We start from the raw sequence: 24,988 nt of genomic DNA, 5'->3' as shown, positions 1-24,988 counted from the left end.
GTCAACAGTCAGAACTCTTCAAGCACAAGGAACTGTATGCAGCTTTCCTCAACCTCGTGGAAGCTTATGAGCTCGTAGATCCTACCACCACCAGTGAGTAGTTCCTACGCGGCCCCCTCCTACTCCAGCGCCTCCGCCTTATTGTATATATTTGTTAAGGTTAATCATATTCGTCATTGTAAACCGCGCTTTGGTTAGGCGCTATCCGTTCATTTTTGTGTCCGACCGTCAAGGGACCGCTCGGGATCGAGCTTCATAATTTGAAACTTGACCTTGTCAGTTATATATATACAAAAGGTAAATCATTTACAAGCTAAGTCTTTGTCTATTGTCTGATAAATGTACACTTTCGTTTTGTCTATTGTTTACGATAGGAGGCGTCTTTTTGTGTAAGATCCAAGTTGGATGTATGTGAGTTAATAAATGTTTTTGTTACTTTCGTCTCGCCCTTTTTTGATTCGTTCGCGGTTATAAAAAATCACCACAATATTGTACTGTACGTATGTCAGCATAATTGTACTTGTAACGTTTTGTCTCATTCTACTCTTGTAATATTTTATACCCTGTTTTCCACCTGTATGTTACACGTCAACCATTTTGTTATTGCAACTTTTGTTCTGTATTGTACACATAATTACCTGCATGTAACCTATTCCTCGATTATTAACATTCATTAACATTATTTTATTACTTTGTCTACTTGGTACACCTTACGACAACGCTCATACAATTAAGTGTACTAATTGTATTAGCTACTGTACGTCATCTTGTGAGGTTTGCCGAACGACTGCGTTAGTCAGAATGTCGCGCGGTCACGATCCACGTGTGGGAGTGAAAGAAACTCTCAAGAGACAGGTTTTCATTCGTAACCCGTTTATATAACAAAAGGTGCTTACAACTACGATACACTTTTATCAGCGGCGGCGTTCGAGTCTTCTGGGCCTCCTCTCGGAATCGAAAGTCCACAAGAAAAGTCCTCCGATGTTTCGCAGGAGTATGATGGTCTCGGGGCGCACTGTTCAGCTTCTCGAGGGAAAGTTCCGGACGCAGGGACGATTCAAATTACTGGTGACAAATCCAAGGGAGTGGGTGACCTTCCAAAAGAGATGTAATCCAACTGCCGAAGATCACAACAAAAAATCCCGTCGTAAAATCGCGAGACAAAGCTCTAAGAGCCAAGAACCGAGAGAACTAATAACCGAGAACGTCACATCCCTTTTTCTCAGGGTTTTTATTACTTTCTTTTGAGTCCCAGATCGAACATTCCGATAGGTCGATGTCGATTTGCCTCCGCTCTCTAATTGGTCCCCCCCCTCGTTACGCATTGTAACGAGATCGGAACTCCGGTCGTCGGATGAGTCAACATCGACTGACAATTCGATTCCTACCGAAGATGTTCGATCTAAGTACTCAAATTCATCGATTGTTTCAACCTGAGAAGAATGACTTTCTCAGAAATTTCTACAGACGTGTCCTTTTATGGACATGTAATATTCACTTTTCGTTTAACTATTTTTTTTCTTGTCTGACGGTTTCTTTTTACAACGTTAATTTATAATAACAACAATTATTATAATTTGCTTCTATACAAAAATTACAAAACAAAAAAAAATTTTCTTATTTGCACAAATAGTAGGCCCACTTCCGAAGCTTCACAATCTCAATCTTAATTATATGTATGAATAATTGTAATTATCCCAATATAATTTATGTGATGTTTCATATCCATAGTCTTAGTGTAGTCATTCTATGATATGATCCTGTACTTTTAATCAATTAACTGTAACCTATGTATTATTCTAATCCTTGTTTGTAACCATGTTTTAGTTTTTATCACTCGCAATCTCAGCGCATCTCTTCCGATTTGTAATATGAATTGAATTGTTTTATCGCGCACAATGACGACGCCAACCAATGGGGCGGGGGGCAAGATGATGTAAATTGATAGAGAATATGAATTGTATGTAAATAAAATAAAAACGATTCATAAAGTTTTAATCATTTACTATGTACCGGAAAAGAAATATCGTAATTAAAACATTTTTTAAAAGGCCTAAGAAGATTATTTTAATTCAAACTTAGCATTTAAATAATTTTTTACGAATTTTTAGGGGAGGGCAGCTGCCCCCTCCTGCCTCCCCTTGGCGACGCCCTTGATCGTGCATATTGTATTCAACCATACTCAATCTTACATTACTCTGTATTTACTAAAATATAACATTCGGTCATTTTGTCATCCAACTTCTTGTGTTTTATTCCCGGTAGTGCCACACGGAACCGGATATGTACAAATTTGGTACGTAATAAAGATATTGAATGAAAAAAAAAATCTAGACGCCTACGTGCCTCGCTAGACTGCCCACATTGTGGCGCTCAGGAGACGTCTCACCATTTCTGGTTGACGTGCCCACAGTATAAGGAACCCCGCCAAGACCTCGGCCTACTCTGATATAATAGACTTCACAGTTGTCCATACTTTAACACCCATATACTGAGCGAGAACAGACCAACCGCCCCGACAGCACGTGGAGGTTTTCGAGCGCTTCATATATCACACACACTGCTTCGCCTAACCGCGGAACGGAGCTCATCGGAGGAAAGGCGATCCGGCCAGAATCTCCATATTAACTAACGAAAGAAAAAAAAAAAAAAAAAAACAGAAGACACTCTTGCCAGTATTAAAATAATTATAACCACGTTATTTTCACCTTATCTATCCTTCCCTATACATTGGTGATTTCTTATACCCACCCCTCTCCTAAATTTGGACGTGTGGATTACGAATGAATCCTTATAAAGTTCTGTCTGCACAAATACTTTTGTGACTCACTGTATATATGAGGTATATATCGTGGCATATATACATTTACCCATATATAAGCAGATACAGTATAGATTTTTAAATTTTACTTGAATACACTTTAGAAATTACGCAAAGATGGAGTCAAAATTTCTGTTGTTACCGTTACCTATAAAATCTCTTATAATAAAAGCCATTTTATGTAAGACATATTAGAAGTAAATGACACGTCTGGCGTATATTATAACCAATGTAAAATGATAAAAATAGTTCGTTAGATCGAGGTTTTCCTGTAATTTGGGCGAAGGGTGTGTCCGTTAAAGCCGAAAGTCCGTTATGTAATAAAGTAGGTTTGACGAATGCGTGTTAGAAATTGATAAATTCGTTAGTTTATTTTTTTATTTAGGTAGATACGTTTGCATAATTATAATTAATATAATTTAAAGAAGTCAAACAGGGTCAAAAAGAATGAGCAGTAATGCTCACACGTGACTTATGCTTACACGTGCTAAACAGTTGGCAAGTCCATTATTTTAAGCCCTGGTCACACTGCGATTTCCAGCCGCGCGGGCGACTGCGACCGCGACGGCTGTTCCCGTTAGTTAGCGGAATGGTAAAAGCTGTTCGGATTACAAGGCATTCGGATTAGCACGACTGTATTGTATAGCATATTTCTTATCAACTATATACGTATGTATTTATACATTTTTAGAAATAAAACATGTAATTGGCATATACTTTTGTGATAATCCGATTTTCCCATATTTCGATCGTCGATGTCGTCATACTTGCTCAATGGTTGTCATCTACTACCTGAGACAATCTCCTCTTACACTCGACTCCTTTTACACTTTCTCGACGGCAAAACGACGCATTCCCGTGATCTGCTGATCTCTTTGCCGGACGATATCGTGCTGATATCGAAATTGGCGGCCGAAGAGTCAGTCGTCGCCAGATCTCTGTCCCAAGCTCTGCAAGTCACCACCCTTTTCGGACACGTCTGCCCACGAACATCTACAGGATACCCGAACTGTTTCCCGATCCTAACCTTTCTTTCGTTTAACCAGAGCGCCCCAGACCAAGACCCTTCACAAGATCCCTTATAAGGGTGCGACTATGCAGACGCGGTCGCTGAGCGATCATCCTCCTGCCCTTCTGGAGTACAAGCGAATAGCAATACACTCCTCTACCGAGAACGAGAACGAGGACACAAATGAATCAAATTCAAATTTATTTAACTTGTAAGATAAAAAAAAGACTTATGAATAATATGGTGCAGAACATATTTTATACAAAGGGTTATTACACATTGTACACAATTTAGCTGTTCTTTTTCAATTTTTTGTTCTAAACGACTTGTACACTTTCTTCTGATGTTTCCCTCAACTGAATGTGATCTCATATTTTGCCCATTGTTTTCCTTAATTAAGAAGGCTGCACAGAACATTTCATACGTTCAACTTTTCCTACAGCCATTAGATTATATTCCAGAAAAAAAACGAAATGTCTCAACAAAGGCATGTCTTAGTTACGACTGGTCTGTTTGAAAAGGATCCATGTGTTTAATACTGCTATCATAAGCAGTTCATAAAATATCTTTTTTCCACAAATTTTGACCTTACGATCGAAGTTATAGACACTGACACATTGGTCAGACAAATCTACTCCCATCATTAATTGATTATAAAATGCAATTGCCTTTGGACAGGCTACGTAAACGTTTTTAGCAATTTTTTGACTCCTACTTACAGATGTACTTTTTGGATTGTGGCAATTGCTGAATAATACGACCTTCTTACTGTCCATCCATCGAGATGCTAATATTCTTGCATCATTATACAAAAATTCAAATTCTTTCTTTTAAGTTTGCTTACAAGTTTCGGCATCATTTTTCGGTTATTCATAAAAGTGCTAGCAGCAGGAAATCTTATTGTATACATCAACATTGCTGTTGTAGAAAACGGTCAAACTCTGAGAATACATCAGGACTGTTTATAGTAGAAAACAGTTTTGGGAGTACTTTCTGGGAGCAAAAGGGTTTCAGATAACAACATTTTACTTCTTTGATCTTTAAAAAATTTTTAGTCTAAAAGTAAGTTCGAATTGAATGAAAAATTACATTATAAACAAAGTATTATCAGAACATTGTGATAAATATGTCCCGCTTAGAAATGTTAATGCGACACATTTATCACAGATGTGAAATAAAGTGTATTATTTTCTTACCATGGATTTCAGATTACGAAGAATTCTCGTCACAGGCGAACTCAGAAATATCAATACGAAATTCTAACAGTACGAAAAACACTTAATTATCGCAGAAAAAACGAAAAATGCATATTCAGACAAAAACAATAAGTAATTCAACTATGACAGTTGCATTAGTGGTGAAACCTCTATAGAATTAATAGATAAATATATATCTAAAATTCTCAACCTTTGTGCATCCTAGTAAGATTTACCAGTGTCTGAGACATGTGAGTTGTTGGTAGCAAATAGGTTAAGGTTGAGCATTATTTGACTTTTTAGTACAGAAAAGAACCAAAGCGCGTAGCGTACAGAACGTGATGCACGAGGCAGAACGCCTTTGCATCATATGCAAAGGCGCCATGCCTTACTTAACGACTGGCTAGAGCATCCAATAATGTGAAAATGTTTTATGAAATTAGAATGTAAAATATTACTAAAATACAAACTTTTATACTAATTGGAATTGAAAAAACCCGATTATTACTTATTAAAATCCTTAAATTAAATATTACGATATTAAATGAAAAGAAGGTGTAGAAATTATGCTACTCATCCTGTTTCTACTGTCTGGCGTCGGGAAGAAAAATATCCAAGTAAAATTTCAAGTTGAACGTAGTTAACCTGAAAGTAATATTCTTGTAAAAATTTGAAAAAAGTTCTATAAGATGATAACTTACACAATTGATTCTGCTTAAATTATAAATCAATTGATGACACTGACCCTGGCCATAGTGTTCCTTTAACTGTTTTATTCCACTTCGATACTGAAATTAGACCTAACTGATTAGAACGTTGCTTATTTTATTTATATTTGACAGAAGTTTGCTTCATGTATCGATTATATAATCAAGACGTTGCTACAGAAGACGCTTTCTTTTACTTTCTGTTTCGTGTTTGATTAACAATACGAATGATTTAATTAATAGTACGAACAATATGTTAATCAATACGTCCTATTGTTAATCAAACCCGAAATATAGCATTAGAATAGAAAATTATAACGTACATAAAATATGTTAAGAGAACTAAGATTATTTTTTCAACTGATTTCTGTCTGAACTATTGCACATTTACCGCACCTTCATTTTAATAATTTGAGGGTAATTATCTCAATTTGAACGAAAAGAAGCTCGATTCTAACAAATTTAATTCAACAATAATTTGTATAAATATCTCAACTTGAAGGCATAAATATGTTTTGGGTCGATGCTCTATTAGAATTTATACTCAATATTAATTAAATAAACAAAAACAAAGGATTACTTACTTCGGTGAGACTTACTGAAACAGAATTTTGCTGAAAACTTTCCAAAGAGAAACAACAATAAAAATCATGTTTATTTCTTCCACAAACAATACGACAAAGAACAATTGTAAAGTATTGTTAGTTGAGTATTACGTCGCATCAAGCGCGCCACTTATTACGTCCACATTTCTACGATAAACCATTTAAGTCATTACTACAAATATTCAATAAACTTTCAATTTCGTATAATTCAGATACGAGGGATTCTCTGTGCACGACATTTCAATTATGTTTACAGTTCGTAACTAGGGATTGCAATTGCTGGATCCCTCATCCAGCAATCCAGCTGGATCCAGCGCTACGGATCCGTAAATACTCAATTAACTTTCTAAATAATGGCGCAAAAGTTTACGTTGTCAGCGTTGCCGCTTTGCTACTTGCGCTATCGCTCGGCGGCGAGAGTGACGTTGCCATTCAGTGCAGCACGTGCCTTACCTCCTCTCTACACCGCACTGCCCGCCCGTTTACCTCTGCTGATCTAATTGCCAGTTGACTTTCCACTCTCGCTAAATAAAGTGACTTCGCGCTAAATAAAATAAGTAGCTCCTCTCCTAGTCCAGGTGCATAATTCTAATTTACAGTCGGTTGGGACGTCAATGAATCACGTGATGGAACGCCGCTTCGGCTGCGAGACGCCGGCACTTTTTCGACTTTTTTCCCCGAGTAAATTCGGCGCGCAATAAAAACGTTATTTATTGCATTTTTCGCAGCTCGAAGAAATTAGAGAACTTGAATTTTTTGAAATTTGTTAAAAAATTCGGAAAAATTGCGATTAAAAAAACGCCAGGGGGCGTCTGTGATACGCCACGTGATCTTAAATGAAAATTGAATTATTTACCAAGAAAACGGCTTTAACGATTTGGATCAAACTTGGTTAGTTTAGTGCTGCTTCAGCTACTTGGCGATAAAATTTATCAGGTATGTATAACGTGACCATTTATTTTTTGACTCAAAACGGGACATTGGTTTATTTAGGTTAATTAACAGGTAGTCAATAAAAAAAACACTTTTTTAAAGTTATTTATTCAGAAAAAGTCAGTTAGCTTAAAAGTTACGAATTAAAAAATATATATACCCGAAACGTTTAGTTATATTTATATTTATCAGAGGAACAAATTTGCTTTAATATAGCTGGTGATGATTTTAAGTAAGAATGAAACTCTTGGCACGTTTTTTTTATATTCACCTTAATTATCAACATCGCCTTTAGAACTGAAATTTGTAACTGGGTCTTCTCAGATGGCCACAATTTGTTCATCATAGAAAATACTCTTTCTACTGGAGCATTTGTAGCAGGCAAACATAAAATATATTCAATTAAAATAGAAAAGTTTTCATGCTGAAGATTGTTGGCTCGAAAGTGTTTGAATACTTCCACCCAACGAGTTTCCGTGGAAACATTTAGATTATTCCATTCGGTTACTTTATCCGATGTAATGTAGTTACAAATTAACGAAAATTCGTCAAAAACTTCTGCATCTTTATTACAGTCAATATATTCCTTTTCAATTAATACATCCAGAGATTTTTGAACGTCTTCCCATGCGGGGACCTTTTTTAAATCTGCCCAATAAAATATCTCCATTTCTTTGGTAAGAAAGCAAGTCCACTGTTCCAGATATTCACGGCTTGTTTGATAAAATTCTGTAGCCGCCCTTTTCACAAACTCTTCATCTATGTCAGTAACATTATCTTTCGATTTCACCATTAATTGACGGACCATAAATGGAAGAAACTGATTGGTCTGTTTCTGAGTCAAATTGTCTTTTAGTTGATTGATTTCTTTTGCAGCTTCAATTGCCGATACAGTCTGACCTTCCAGTTTCAATACAGCTTGATGAAAACTTGCTGACAAAGCGTGTAAAAAATAAAGCCACAATTCGGATGTGGGATCTTCAAAAAAGTTTTTTAGTAACAGGGGACATTTTTCAATACTCAAAAAGTAGTTTTTTAATGGCTGATACATTTTTAAAACCCTTTCCAAGGCAGGCATAAGAGCAAGCCATCTAGTTTTGCTATAGCCGAGCATTTGTTGATATTCCGTTTCAGTTTCGGCGCAAAACTCCTTTAGAGCTTCAACTCGAATCGTGTAAATATAAAAAAAATGAATATATCTTCACAATAATGCTTTCGTAATCTAAGGGTAGCCTGTCTGCAGCAGATTTTATTGCATTGTGAATTACATGGGCTCCACATCCAATACCTATCAATGGCTTTTTCAGTGATGATTGCAATTTCGTTAACACATTGTTAGTTCCTCGCCTAGCCGCACCTCCGAAATTGACGTTGGCATTGTCTCCGCAAAATGCCACGACTTTTGCTGTCAAATTATTATCTGTCAACACTTGGTTTAAATAATCGACAATGATGTCAGAAGTCTCACCTGGTTGGTCTTGGAGATCTAAAATTTTTACTTGCACACCTACGTAAGGTTGAAAAAAGCGCACTAGAATAGGGTATATTTTCTTGTTACCGTGGTTTGAAGCGTCGTTTAGTATTGTAATACAATTGGACTTATCAAGATCATCTTTTAATTCTTTCATTGCTGTAGGCGTCAAAACATTTACTACAATAGCTTCTGATTTCGTACGCGCGCATGTAAATTTGGGATCAAAACATGATTGAATTAATTTCGACGCACAATCATTAGAGCGAAAACTGTGGTTTTCTTGTATCGTGTGATAAGCCCAGACGCCTTCTGCCGCGGCGATATCCAAATCCTTTAAAGTTGGTGCGTCCGATTTCTTGAAAAAGGTTAACATCGAAGAACTCGAAGCGGCGGTACGATCGGCATTTTTATGTTTTTCAGACTTTAAATGCTGTTCAATATCACTGGCACCACTATGGGAAACGCTAAATTCTGTACGACACTTTTCATATCTGAAATCTGAGGGAGTATTTATTTGCTTGATAAACGGATATATTGCTTGTAAGTTAACATTGAACGTACACTTGCGTTTCGGCATTTTAACTTATGATTCCAAAACAAAAGAAGTTTAAGTTATTTACTAGGTACACGAGCATCAAACAACAACAAAACAAATATCGAGAAGTGGGCGAACGAAAAATCTGCCAAACAATTAGTCAACAAAGCGCGAGCGATGACGTCTTCGCCACTCTCGGCTATCGTCGTGTCAACCGACGACGCGGTTTGCTCTCGCACACTGATCGCGTCCGGCCGCCGGCGCGACGGCCGTCCGGCCGGCTCAACTACTCAAATTTTCGCGCGGTTTCAGAAAACGGGACAATTTTGCGTCCCAGAGTTCATTTCGGGGACACCGGGACTCGTACCTCTAAAAAGGGACAGTCCCGTTCAAAACGGGACGTCTGGTCACGTTAGGTATGTAGTATGTATGTTTATAAATCAAAGTTTTTAATTAATTTTTTTCAGATATCAAGCCAGTTCAGTCAGTTCATAGTTACGTAATAATTAACTACAATTCGAATTCGTACTGAGTAATGTCTCTTACAAAGCCAAGTCAGCAAGAGAAATGTGGTGAGAATGATGATAAAAAAAACTTGTGGGACTATTTTAAAAAATTGGATGATAGTCGAAGTGCAGAATGCTTATTGTGTTCATAAATTTTGCTGATTTTTGAAAAGCGTTTTGAAAAATTTTGAAAAGCGTTCAACGACAGGCTTAAAAGGCCATCTACAAAAGATACACTGCATCAACGTTAATTCTGCAAGCAGCAAATTACCACTTCGTAATACAGATACAGTAGTTCCCACAGCAATAGCAACTACATCAAAATATGTCGAGGATCAGGAAGTAGATATTATACCGAACAAAAAGGCTAAGAAGAGTATTGATGCCTATTTTGTAAAAGAAAATTCGATGGAAGCCATGGTTACAAGGATGGTGTGCAAAGATGGTTTTACACTAAGTTCATTTTGTACATCTTCCGATTTAAGACGTTTGTTCGCAAAAAATGGATTCCAATTGCCAACTTCTCCCAACACCATAAGATCGATGATTACCAATTATGCGAAAACTATCGAAGTAGATTTAATACAAAAATTCGCAAATTTAAAAGAAAAGGGTCAAAGATTTTCGTTAAGCTTTGATGAGTGGACATCTCAAAAAAAAATATCACAGATACATAAATCTCAACGTGCACCATAAAGAGACTCATTTTAATCTTGGCTTGATGAGAATTCACGAATCCTGCACTGCCGAACATTGCATTGAATTAGTGTCAGAACGGTTGAAAAAATTTGGCTTAAACTTTGAAACTGACACCATTGGTATCACTACTGATAACACAAGCTTTATGGTGAAAGTTGGAAGCCTTGCTATCAGCAACTGTGCTTTGCACATGGAATCCAGTTAGCTGTGGTAGACGTTCTGTATAAAAAGAAAGATCAAAAAGAAGTAGAACACACAGAGATAGACGAAAGTGACGAATATGATGACGAAGACACGGAGACCAATGAAGACTTAGTAGTAGTCACTGAACCAACACCGACGGGCCAGATGGCCGAGCGGCCAAGGTGGCAGCCTACCGCTCTGGGGGACCCGGAATCGAATCCGAACGGGTCGAATAATCCCAGGAATTTTTCGGGGGTGGTCCGTTCGGATATGTCGGGCCCCGTCCCTCACCACCCGGTCGCCCCATTGTGGGCCTGGCCGAACCCATAATTGGCTTTCTAAAAGAGGCCCTCTTAGTGCCCACGGGGCGGAAAGAGTTTAAAAAAAAAACCTACACCGACTGAACCTGAACTGATTCCGCGATACAGCGAACTTCTTAAAAAAGTGCGGAAAGTTGTTAAGACTTTTAAAAAATCACCAACCAAAGATGATATGTTTTTGCAAAAATATGTAAAAGAAGCGAAGGGCAAAGAATTGAGCTTGATTCTTGACTGCCGCACTAGGTGGAACAGTCTTTTCAGCATGCTGGAACGTTTCTACAGTGTAAAAGTTTGCATCTATAAAGCCTTAATAGACATTGGCTCAGACTAAATTTTCCAATGACGAGTGGTCACTAATCAATGAGTTGATCACCAGTCTTCAACCAGTTAAACTGGCCGTAGAAGCTCTCTGTAGAAGAGAGTCGAGTTTGATAACTGCTGACACAACCTTGAAATTTGTCTTAGACAAACTAAAAAGCCAGGACACGATCTTGAATATCGACCTTTCCGAGGCACTACGCAAAAGAATCAGAGAACGGCGTCTTACCGAGGTCACAGGGATGCTAATTTACATACAGAACCCGAAGAAGTATGACCAAAAAGTTAGAAAGCTCAATTATTCTTTCACAATGCCGAAAAAAATGTAATGCGCCAGGAGATGAAAAATATTCTGAATCGTGTAAATACGTATGTAGTGGAATCAGCAGCAATGGCAGAGAAGATTATGGATGTGGAAAACGATGATCCAGATAACCCATATTCCTTGAATTTCACATTGGAATAAGAATTGGAGATCAAACTAAAGCTTGAGAAAGAAAACTTCATGAAACGGAAAGAAACTAGTACTGAGAAGGATTATGATAAGTTATTAAAAAAGGAAATGGCTGTTTATGAGGGAGTCAGAGCAGGGCCGGCCATCGGGGGGGTGCGGCGGATGCTACGCACCGGGGCCCTGCGATTGAGGGGGCCCCAACATTATCAAGAATGCAGTAATTTTAGTAATTTTTCTGAAGTAATTAATGTATTAGCAAGAACAAAATCACGCTTTAAATAAACATGCATTAATATATGTTCGTGTTTGTAAATTTTTTTATTTTAGAAAAACATTTGGGCCCAAATAGTTTCTTGCACCCGGGCCCCTTTATCGAGAAGGCCGGCCCTGAGTCAGAGGTCAAAACTTATCTTTGATTTATGATTATTTGATGACTCTCAAACCTACTAGCGTAGAGGCTGAAAGGGCCTTCTCTGCAGCGGGATATATATGCAGTTCATTGAGAAGTAGGTTGGAAGACAACACTATCAATACTATTTGTTTTTTGAGATCTTACTTCCAGAAGAGTCAACAAAATAACATAACATGTTAAATGACAAAAAAATATTTGATGACAAAAAATAACCTGAAATAAAAAAATAACATGAAAAAAATAAGTGATTGATTTAATTTTATTTAATCCTTTAAAATACTTTATTTAAGACAAGACTAATATTTTATAACTTCTACTCTAATTCTATTAAGAGTTTTTAACTTTTATTTTATAAGTGGTTAGTCGGCTAGGCTAGGCAATTTTATTGTAAAAATTAGTGAGAAACTGAGACTACCTAGTTAGTTAAATAGTTAATTAAATTAATGAGTATCAGTATCTTGGATATATGATGATATGAATGTATGTGATTCATGATTGTGATAATAATAAATAACTACTAGACTACTACTACTTACTTACTCACTACTTTACTAACACTAATAATTAAATTACTTATAAATAACTACAGACTGATATGTAGAGTTTATATAAGAAAACTGGTAAGACTGATAGCTACTTAGCCACTGATTATCCCTCCTTACATTAATATAATATAATATATTAATGTAAATTAATTAGTGGAATTACCTTTGCTGTTATTTAACTTAAAGATTACATTATAATTATAATCGAACTAAACATTTAAAGTTAATTATCTCTATCTCAAGTGTTAAACCGAACCAAAGTTAAGTTTACTCCCTAAATGTGTAAGAAGTTTTACTGATTTATAGTGACCAGTCTAAATTACAAAAGTTTCTTAAGTATTTTTTAAGAAATGTTTTATTTCTTTAAAAAAAAAACAATAAAATGCTGCATAGATAGATAGATAACACTTTACTGCACCAAAAATATATCCGCGCTGGATCCAGCTGGAATGATGTTGGTCCAGCAAAAATCCAGCTGGATTGCAATCCTTATTCGTAACGTCGTAAGGAATAGCGTAACGATAATTTTACGTCCTTTCTGTTAAAAACTTGTAGGGAATGCACCGGTCAAAGGCGATAAAAACGTAATTTTGTTTCAGAAAGTTACGACATCACCGGAAAAAAAAAAAATTGTTGGCGTCGGACTGTTCGGAGTTCGAAAGTTTTCGGGAAATACGTCACACTGTGACTAAGGTTTCGAAATAGCAGTGTGACCAAATGTCGTCCTGCAACACACGTCGTGGTACACATATTGTCCGATAGAGAGCATAAAGAGATTGCACTTGAGAAGAGATTGTAATTGGAAGATAGTAATAAATTTGCGAAAAAATATCAGTGTGAGTAGTGAATTCGTGGAAAATCGTATGCATTATAGAAAATTACAAAAAATCTATGAAATTTTGTTTCAAATATAAGTTACATAGTTATATCGGAAGAGCTCAGAATAGGTCCCCTGGGGACCTATTCTGAGCTCTTCCGATAACTCAACGAGAGCGATACACGGGACATTCGATAAGTCCCCATAGCGAAAGGCAGTTAACAAACCTTAGACAAATCGCTATTCTATGCTCCACGTTAAGTGAGTTTCCCTACGGGTAGTCGGTCGAAATGCGTCTGGGTTCCATGCTATCGATAGCTATTACGCTTTAACCAGTCACAGTTTAGTTAACATTGTATTTTTGCCACGTGACTGCAACCCGCCGTTTTCAAAGTTTTTAGTATTCTGTAGCCGAAGATTTTGTTAAAATGTTATCAAAGAAGGGATAACACAGCCAGCGAACTACAACTTGTCAGTTCGAGATATTAATTAATTAAAACACTTCGGTTCTATCCAGGGTCGGATTTAGGTATTTCGAGGCTCTCGAAACCGTGTGAGGCCCCTTACCAACCCTTTACAATTTTAGAAGTCGATCACACAAAAAAGATAATTAACGTAAACACATTAATTTTAATCATAAATATTTTATTGTTAAAACGTATTTGCAACATATTAGAAAATAAGGTACAGTACTGTACAATTCAAAAAGGAAAACACTAAAAATTTCGTTTTCGTCACTTTTCGATGGCAAAAAAAGCTGCTAAAAGTTAAGAAAATCTACCTATAAAAATCAAATAAATTTTATATTAAAAAGATGGGATCACTAGAAATATAATATAAACAATATTGGTTATTAACATAATTAAATACTACACAAAATAAAAAGTAACGTATATTTTGTTGGTTTGTAAAAAACAAATTACAAAATTTGAATTCAATTTTCTTTTTGTAGAAATGTTTGAGCTCCTTTGAAACTCGAGGTCCTAAGCTATAGCTTACATAGCTTACTTGTAAATTCGGCCCTAGTTCTAGCTTTTTTCGTAATTCATTGCATAAATGTAATAGTAATGGATTCGAAAAACGACAAGTTCTTTAAAGCTTGTATCATTCAGCCGAAAAGCATTATCTCGAAGACGAAAAACCAAGATTCATGGCATCCAATGCTAATTTTCTCTATCTCCAATTGCTCGTGAAGCAAAATCGTTGGCAAAATAACTGGACTCAAAAACATAATAACATTACTTTCAAATTCATACCAAATGTTAAAAATTTCCATGATACATACGAATGGGTTAAACCAAATTCTTCTCTCACCCAATTTCTTACTGGACACGGTAAATTTTCCAATTACCTTCAGCGTTTTACGAACAAAAGAAATACCTTATGTGTTATCTGTAATCTTCAAGATAACATTGACCATTATATATTCGAATGCATTTCTCTCGAAACAGAACGTCTCAATCTAAAAACTACAGCTACAATATTGATTGGCCATGTGATCACGACGTCTTCATTAAAAACAAGGAAATCTTCAATGCTTTCTACAAACTCATTAAAAGACACGAGACCATTGCCACACTTGCCACTAAGGACTGACCTACATCGCTTCCTCTCCGTGCAGTGGTTTTCTCCAAATTACTACACTACGCAGTTAGGCCGCGACTCCACTAGCCGTAAAAGGGCCGTAAAACCCCTCGCCGTAAAACTTTTAATCACGTGACCATGATATTTTACGCCTGAGCAGGTCGTAAAACCAACGTAAAAGCGAGTTGAGCAGTGTTCAACTTTCGAAGCGAATACGACCCTAAACCGGTACCATCCACCAATCAGAAGTCAGTGAAATCTAGGTCATCGTGACACGGTGCGAAAATGGCGGAAAACGAGCTTTTGTGTATGTTCTCTCGTGGCTACTCTAGAAGATCTGGAAAGATTGATCGAAGACATCCGAAAGTATTCATATATCTACGACAAGAGGTATCCCGATTATAATAATGGATGCCTAAAACGCGATATGAACGGCCAAAGGAAAATCCTTCAATTTAGAGGAGTATATAATAAAAAAGCTAAGCTTATAAGTGCAGTATATTATCTTAATAATATAATAAGAAAGGCAATATATGAAAGTAAAGATATTACTTTCACTACATTTGTAATTATAGTACAGAGAAAACTCGTAGAATCTAATCATTGTCTTTATATCTATATATCACGTACACACCGTAATAGTACTGTTGCCGTAAAAAGCTTCGCTAGCCGGACCTCCACCGGAATCCGAGCGCAAACGCAAATAGGTCACGTGATTAAAAGCTTTTACGGCGAGGGGTTTTACGGCTGTTTTACGGCTAGTGGAGTCGCGGCCTTACTTACCAACCATGGTAAATTCGCAGCCTACCTGCACCGTTTCACCAACAGGGACTCACAAGTCTGCCCGACTTGCCAAGTGGAAGATGGCTCCGATCATTACCTCTTTGACTGCTGTACTCTTGAACACGAACGCACGAATATTAGACTCCTCATGGATGAACTTAATATTAGTTGGCCATACTACCACTCCGACATTTGGGCCAGCAAGGAAATCTTCCTTGCCTTTGAATGGTTAGCCAGAAGCTTCAGCAACCACTCAATGAGGCTCATCAACAACTAGATTCAGCTGCCGCCATCGGACTCTTCCTCTGCAGCTGGCAGCCTACTCATCACGCGATCTCATTGTACTACCAGTGGCTGTACTACTTACACTACGGTCTGTCTCCTGCTTGCCTGTTGCGTTGCATTTTTTATATCACCATCAGTAATACTGTTCAGCATGTAAATTTTTGTACATGTTTTCTTCTCTCACCACATTGTAATACTTTCCTCTTTTGTTTGTATATCTTATCTTATATACATTCTGCAATACTGTTCAACTTGTATATAATTGCACATACTAGTTATTAGGTTTTTACTTTTGCCACCTCATTGTGACACGTCTTCTTCTTATTATTATTATTATTTTATATTTTATTTCTCACATTCATTTGTAACTTTATATATATCAATTTATGTATTCTGTATTGAACCCTGGTAGTGCTAATTGCGGAGCCAGGATATACATTAATTTGTACCTTTTAATAAAACTGACTTGTGAGTAAAACTGAGTGCTCGTGAAGCAGTGGCGTGCCGTCATTGGAAGCGGTGGAAGCGCTGCTTCCACCTTCCAGTGACCTTCCCGTGTATTTTCTAAAATATAAATTTTCATATTTTAACGTTGTTTGAATTAATTAAAATTAATATTTTATTATAATTGCATTATGGATACATAATGCAATTATAATAAAGTTTATTATAATGCTTATTACAAATTTCTATACTACATGTGAAATAAACGATAAGATTGCTATTGTATATTCGAATATCAGTGGCGGAATGGAAGCGCTTCAAAATCGTCGAAACCGGGTCAGCTTCCAAGCAGCCAGATTATAGGCATTGCTGCATGCGCTTTACAGAGCACCAACCTCACACGGTTTAGCTGGTTGAAGCTACACACGTATAACGCTTCCAATGTTTCTATCCAGGGGACCTATTCTGAGTTGTATTGTTAAACCAACGAATACGATAAAAACCAGTTTCTATCGGAACCACGTGATTGGCATTTAATCAACTGTGAAAATGCTATTCTGAGTCGTACAGTACGTTTCGTTTTCGATTCCTATAGCCACGTGCGATGACTAAGATTTTCTTATCGATCACTCTCGAGGTGCCGTTATACTACTTTCGCACACAATCCACGACTCACTTCGATCTCGATTTACCTACAATCTGGATTGTGACTGTCGCTAGTCGAACGTCGTGCTGTTCGCACAGGCAGTCAGCTTGAGAACAACCCGGCTATTACATGCGATAATAAAACTGACATAACTACGCGGTAAGTCATGAACACCAACAAACAAAATGAAAGTTTTAGTTAGAATCTTTTTTATTTCTCTGTCGACAGCCGGACACGTGTTCCGCCGCCATCTTGTATTTTCTCGCGCGCGTGGGATTGTGGAACCTCTCTTATGACTGGATCTGGTTTCAAGAACTCTCTTGAGTCAATCGCGATTGAACCTCGTTTCAGTCGAGATTGAAACGGTCGAGGGTGTTCGCACCAAGGCATAGTCGACGGCCTCGGTCACAATCTAGATTGAAATGCTCGGTGCGAACGGGGTATTAGGAACATAACGAAAGTAAAAAGAACATGGCGACTTTAGGGTGCATATACTTTTCGTTTTGTATGAATCGATCTGTAAAATCGGATCAGTCCTTGTCACGTGATACAGATAGCTTCTGTCATGGCAGAAAGTATACAAGTAGGATCGAAGATGGCGACAAACATTTGTTAGTTAATAATAGTCTCTGCTTGTTAGTTAACATATACTGAATTTTTAAAATATTATACGTATAATATCTTTGGAATTCTGTATATGTTAACTAACAAAGATCAATTATTTAAATTAAAATATTCATTTTATCCCTCGATATTAAAACTGTAGTTAGTACTAAACGACATACGCTGTTATGAATTATCGTTTATTTGACAAAATTGTTTGTGCTCATTCATACAAATTTTTAAATCATATTACTCTGTGAATAAAATTGTTTTCCACAAAATAAAATTTACATAAAAATTTCACAAAATTAAAACTTGCAGAAAAGATGAAAGTGCACGCCATACATTCTTGCTGTACAATCTAGCAAAATTGTCTCTAAATACTTATTTTTTCATCTCAGTTTATCGGATATTTTAATAATGATGTTTTTACCTGTCATTTATAAGTTTTAAATAAGTTTCCTTGTCAACAATTAAATGTGTTTCTTCGTTATTTACTGTAAGCTTAACTTAAACCATGGAAGCCGCTATCTCTTTTATCTTATATCTTTTATTCGATCCAAACGATCCTACCCTCCGCTCGGATTAGTTTGATCGCGATCCAGTTGATCCTAGATGGCGTTTGTATACGCAAATAGAGAATGATCGGATCGCAATAGTTCCTTTGTATACATGATTTGAACGATCGAAGTGATCTTGGATCAGTTTGATTCCAAAAGTATATGCACCCTAGGTGTAAGAATGATATTTCCTCACGATAGTGGCGTGCCGTGACATTTGATGATAGGGAAGCTGTATTTCTGTAAGAAGCCGACTTACAGGGACAATCAATTAATTGCGCGTCAGGGCCCGTTCGTATTCGTTTGTTCGATAAACCAGTAAAAACCGCACACTTCTTTAAATGTACAGTATTTTTAATAGATTATCTGACGTACTTAATAAATAAGAAAGTTCAATATAATTACCTCTGTTATTAGATTCAATAAATTCCCTATGCCCTCTAAATGCCAATTCTTGCTTTGAGAAAAAACATATAACATCTACTAATTTAGATATATCTATTAATCGTAATTATCTTGTTATAATTTTCAATATTTATTTTATATTGTCTACCAATGTTAAATTCTATTCCGCTTTGATTTCCAAATTGCTTCAATTTTACGAAAAAATCGTCTTTCGTCGTCAAAATGTCGAAATTTTTTTTGTCGACGTATTTATATTTAATTTAGGCATTGGTCTTTCTCTTTTAATAATGTTTTCTTTTTCATTATATGGTCTTGAACCAAAACTTTTTTAAAAACTTTTGAATCACTAGCCACGATATAAGGGCTAAAATTAAAATTATAAAAAAAAAACTTACTTAGTAAAACAAAATGTGTGATGAATATACATACCTAGTACGAAAAATTCTTCAATTGTATGAATATACTTTTAATGAAACTTATAATTAATAACAACTTTGTGAAGAAACGTACATAAAAATAACAAAATATTCTTTACTTTTTAAATCTTAAAGCAATCCACTTAGTGAAATAGCTCCCTACGAGTGGCTAATGAATGGAATCAGAGACGGTCCAGATAGGTGTGCGGTGTGTGCGTGCCAAATCCCGAGGGTGCCGATACCGGTCAATGTCAAATGCCTCTTTAGTCGCATTACTAGTATACCTCAAAGGACACGACAGGGTTGTTGTAAATTTTAAACGTTTCTCACCATAGCTGTAAAAATATAAATATGTTAAACTTAACAGATGTCCGTCGTTCGTTTTCTAAGTAATTCGTTTTAGGACCGAGTGTTCACAGAAATTTCCAAAATTTACAACTTTTCGGTCACTCTCATTGAACTGGAGAAATTTCTGTCTTTATTACGTCCAATATTATGAAGAGATCAGTACCTACTGTACTCGGCAAGAGATTGGTTCGGTTAAGCTTCTGTTTAAGTAAAATTTTGGCTCTTTCATCAGGGTTTTATTTATAATTCTAATTTCCTAATCGCTTAATTATTTAACTACTTCTTAAATAGAAATAAGTTGAAACCGGTTACTTTGTACTTGAATATCTGTAGTCTTGGGAAAAAGTGGAAAGACAAATTTTTATGACAACCGACACACAAATCGTAAATTTAAGGAAAATAAATTCTAGAGCTTTTTTTGTACCTCGTGCGTCTCATTCATTAAATTTAGTTGTAAATGATGCTGTAAAAGTAACAGTTAATTTTTTTAAACATTATACAAGAATTGTACACGTTTTTTCTGCATCCCCTTACAGATGGGACATACTAAATCGTAATATCACTGGTTTAACATTGAAATCCGTAAGTAATATAAGATGGCAGATCAGAATAAACGCAGAATAAATATATCAAATATTTTAATGGATTTTTTTAAAACTCCTGTCAACTATACAGAACTATCATAAAAACATGCCAGTAAACTCCTATCGGTTGGGTTAACTTATAAATTTAGTCTACTCATGATTCACATAATGGGGCGAGGGCGGCCGAATATCTAGCAGGAAGGCAGCTAACAGCCCAGAACCGGCCCTGGATAGAAACATTTTTTTTTCTTTTTTTTTTGTAACTCTTTCCGCCCAGTGGGCACTAAGAGGGCCTCTTACAGCAAGCCCATTATGGGTTTGGCCAGGCCCACAATGGGGCGGCCGGGTGGTGAGGGACGGGGACCGACATATCCGAACGGACCACCCCCGAAAAATTCCTGGGGATTTTTCGACCCGTCCGGATTCGATCCCAGGGCAGCAGGCTGCTAACCTTGACCGCTCGGTCATCCGGCCGGGATAGAAACATTGGAAGCGTTATACGTGTTTAGCATCCAGTGACGTGCGTGTGAGGTTGGTGCTCTGTAAAGCGCATGCGCCAATGCCTATAATCTGCTGCTTGAAAGCTGACCCCGTTTCTAGCAGGCAGGCGGCTAACAGCCCAGAACCGGTCTGGATAGAAACATTGGAAGCGTTATACGTGTGTAGCGTCCACCAGCTAAACCGTGAGGTTGATACTCTGTAAAGCGCATGCGCCAATACCTATAATCTGGCTGCTTGGAAGCTGACCATTGTTTCTGTTGCTGTTTCGACATTCGACATTGTTTCCAAGCTTGTTGCTGTTTCGACATTCCAGCGCTTTCATTCCGCCACTGAATGAATGATTCGAATATACAATAGCAGTCTTATCGTTTATTTCACATGTAGTATAGAATTTTTAAATAAGATACATAATGCAGTTATAACAAAAAATTAATTTTAATTAATTCAAAGTACGTTAAAATATGAGAATTTATATTTTAGAAAATATAAGGGAAGGTCATCGGAAGGTGGAAGCGGCGCTTCCACCGCTTCCAATGACAGCACGCCACTGTACATTTGTTATTTACAAATTATTAATTTTAAAATGAATTTCTTACAGAAAATATGAACACACTAAAAATAAAAAATTTTTAGTTAAAAAACAAGTAAAAATTATACTCTTTCCATTTCCGACTTCGAGGATTCTATGAGCCAAAACAAGACAAACAAATGGCAAGGAACAATCATTACTTTATTAATTTATCCATATGCATTTCGCCATCTAGGCCTCCTCAGTGGATACATCAGGATGTTATTCGTTGATTACGTTTTATACCCAACAACCATTCCCAGCATGCATCAACAACCACTCCAGCATTCAAATTAAGTAAATTTACATGTTCGGCAATACAGAAATGTTCTACAATTTTTCTTTCTAAGTTATTTTCTATTCTATACAAAATTTTAGTATTTTTTATATTTATATTACAATTAAATTTATTGCAATGTAAAAACCATGCTGATTCCGTTCTTCTCAGTCTAATGGCTGCCTCATGTTCCTTTACTCTCAACTCCAATCTTCTTCCGGTTTCTCCAATGTAATAATTTGGGCTTCCACATGTACATGACATCCTATATACGACGCCGGCGATTTTAAATTGGTCTCCGGGCGAATTTTCACTGTTCATTATACTGATAATGTTAGACATCTTATTCTTTTGGTTCGCAACTATGCATACAGAAAATCTTTTAAAAATTGGTTTATATTTTTCAAAAACTTTAGCAACATAAGGAAACTTTGCATAAGAAATATCTTCTATGTTATTTTTAACATTAAATCTACGTTTTAAATATAATTTGTACCACTTACAGAGAATATGTTTCGGATAGTCATTTAACTGAAATTTTTTGAACAATTGTTTTACTTCGATATCTATGTTTTCTTGCTGAGTTGTTCTATTTAGTATCTTTCTCAATTCCATATTAAAGACATTCTTTTTATTTTCTAAAGGACAGTAAGATTTAAAGTTAATAGTTTTACCATTATTACATAGTTTTTCATACTTACTAAATGATACACTTCTCTCTTCTCTTTTCATAGTGACATCTAAAAAATTCATTCTATTTTGTTGTTCATCTTCACTTGTAAACTTTAAGTTTTTATGTAATCTATTTGCATATTCCTCAATATGTTTGGATGAAACTATTTGAGAATCATAAACTATTATTATATCATCTACATATCGTGCATAATATTTAATACCTGTTAGACTTGAAATTCTTTCATCTATTTTATTCATATAATTATCAGCCAATTTTGGTCCTATAACCGATCCCATGGCAATACCTTTTTTCTGCCTATAATATTCTGTAGAGATTTTAAAGTAGTTATTATTAAATACAAATTTAACAAGCTCTATTATATATTCAGAAATTTGCCATTTGTTTGTCTTGTTTTGGCTCATAGAATCCTCGAAGTCGGAAATGGAAAGAGTATAATTTTTACTTGTTTTTTAACTAAAAATTTTTTATTTTTAGTGTGTTAATATTACCACCGATCCCATTGGTTTTAATAATCGAATTTAAGAAAATATGAATTGATTTTTATTTACCTGTAATTGAAAAATCTTAATTGTGGTATAGCAATTGGTGAAACTACGACTTTCGATTTAACCCACTTAAACATAAAGAAAAGCGTTTCGCATTCTTTCATCTCAGGATACTTTCCAATTTGAATCAGATTACTAAACACATGCTAAAAAATTGTCTTGCCGTCATTTATAAACAATTCTTAGAACACACAACAGATGGCAAGATCGTCGTTTGTTTTTTTCTTATATATTTTTCTTCTGTAATAATTTGTCACTATTTAAAAAAATTAAATATAACAACAACAATTATTATTATTATTGTTTAATTTTATAATAATTTTGGTTTGAAAAATTATAATCTCCAGCATTATACGTATTCTATATGCTTTTTAAAATTTATAAAAAGAAATTATAAATGTAATAAATAGAAAAAATAAACATTAATTTCTCGTTTTCTAAATTGAAATTATCGAAAAATATCATTTATTAAACAAAAGTGAACCATTAGAAAAAAGTAAAAATATTTTTGTAATAAAAAATATACTGTATATATAAACTACGGCTGAAGGCCGTAAGTAAGGCCCGTTAAAAAGAACATGTAATCTTTTAAAAGTAAGTACAGTACTTGTTTGCAGCGGAAAACCTCCACACAAGCAAGCGATCGAGTTCCCGCTGACTTAAAACGGCTAGCCGCTAGCTGCCAATGTAAAAGGAAACACAAATGATAAAAAAGTTTACACGTTAGAATAATTATTGGCATATTTGTTCTCATATAAAAAATATATTGACAGTCAAAACTTTCTCTTAAGCATGAGGGCATGCTAAGCAAGCCCAGAGAATTCGCCCCTGCCGAAAGGGATGTCCAGAACCACAACTTTAGAAGATATTGAACATTAAAAATCTTTGAACACAAACACTATGGATAGGAATGCCAGATATCCCGGATTTTCCGACTGTCGTCTAGCGACAACGAGGACTTTATTCTAAAAACTTCTACAATGAAGTGTCTTTTTCCACTTTTAAATACAGGTACTTCTCACTTTACGACCTATCTGCTTAACGACCACTCGCACTTACGAAAATCTTTGAACACAAACACTATGGATAGGAATGCCAGATATCCCGGATTTTCCGACTGTCGTCTAGCGACAACGAGGACTTTATTCTAAAAACTTCTACAATGAAGTGTCTTTTTCCACTTTTAAATACAGGTACTTCTCACTTTACGACCTATCTGCTTAACGACCACTCGCACTTACGACCAATCGAGTTTCGACCTGCAATTCGGGGAATTTCCTTTCTCAGCTTGAGTGTCTGTCAATGGCGCATGGTGACATGCGCACTAAGCGTACTATAATAGGCTTGCGCGTACTATAAGTCTTATAGTACTATAATAGGCTAATAGCGTACCACAATAGTTTTTTTATGAATAAATTTGAAGTTTGTTGCATAATTTGTATAATTTTACAACGATCCTATATTAGCAGCGCAAGTTCCCCGCTTAGCGACCAATTCGCTTAACGACGTAGTCGTCGGAACGGAACTCGGTCGTAAAGTGAGGAGTACTGTACCTGTATACTTTTAAAACTGGCAGAGTAAAAACACACATCTATTGCATGTCCTGGAATTGAACGTTCCGGTATTTTTCGGGAACTCGTTTTGTCTCCTAGTATCTAGAAACTAACTCTAAAACATAGTTTAACGAATTGATATGAATAGATTTTAAAACTAGTAAATTTTGTCATTTTCTCTAAAAATAGTGCGTTATGGTAATTCAATGCAATCGGAACTAACATGAGAAAATGTCGGATATGCCATTGTTGAGAGACACATGAACGAGTATTTCATTCACTAATAATTACCAATATTTATCCATGCTGTCATCACTATTTCGATATTGGATAATGACGAAATTTGAACAACAAAATAAATATTACTGCTTAACAAAACTTCAGTACTAGGCGGTAAATTCTAAATGGGGAAATTCGGTCACGTGGCAAACGTGCCATGTAAACGATATCGCTATATTTACAGCGCGTGACAAAATGTTGGACGGTTAGCGTTATCTGGAGTGGTATTTTGTATTTCTGACTCGTCGGAGTAAAATGCTTTTAGTTACTCTGTATTCAGTCGTTATACTGTGTACATAAATTTTCTTTTAAACGGCACATCGACTACATATGGCTATGAGCGGTCGTTGCAATTGCACCATGAAAAATCACATAT

At 36.0% G+C, this 24,988-nt stretch overlaps 1 long non-coding RNA gene across 1 annotated transcript; it reads right to left on the bottom strand.

Moving 5' to 3' along the window:
• Positions 1 to 21,402: 21,402 nt before the first annotated feature.
• LOC136989820 (uncharacterized) lies at positions 21,403 to 22,086 on the bottom strand. The gene is made up of 2 exons (XR_010882965.1): positions 22,042 to 22,086; positions 21,403 to 21,900 (listed from the first exon to the last, which is right to left on the bottom strand). It is a non-coding gene; the product is annotated as an uncharacterized lncRNA (long non-coding RNA).
• Positions 22,087 to 24,988: the final 2,902 nt, after the last annotated feature.

This window comes from Centruroides vittatus, unplaced genomic scaffold, assembly GCF_030686945.1.
Source record: "Centruroides vittatus isolate TY-2023 unplaced genomic scaffold, ASM3068694v2 scaffold_769, whole genome shotgun sequence".
In the NCBI taxonomy this organism is placed as follows: Eukaryota; Metazoa; Arthropoda; class Arachnida; order Scorpiones; family Buthidae; genus Centruroides; species Centruroides vittatus.
This window is presented reverse-complemented; position numbering and strand designations above follow the sequence as displayed.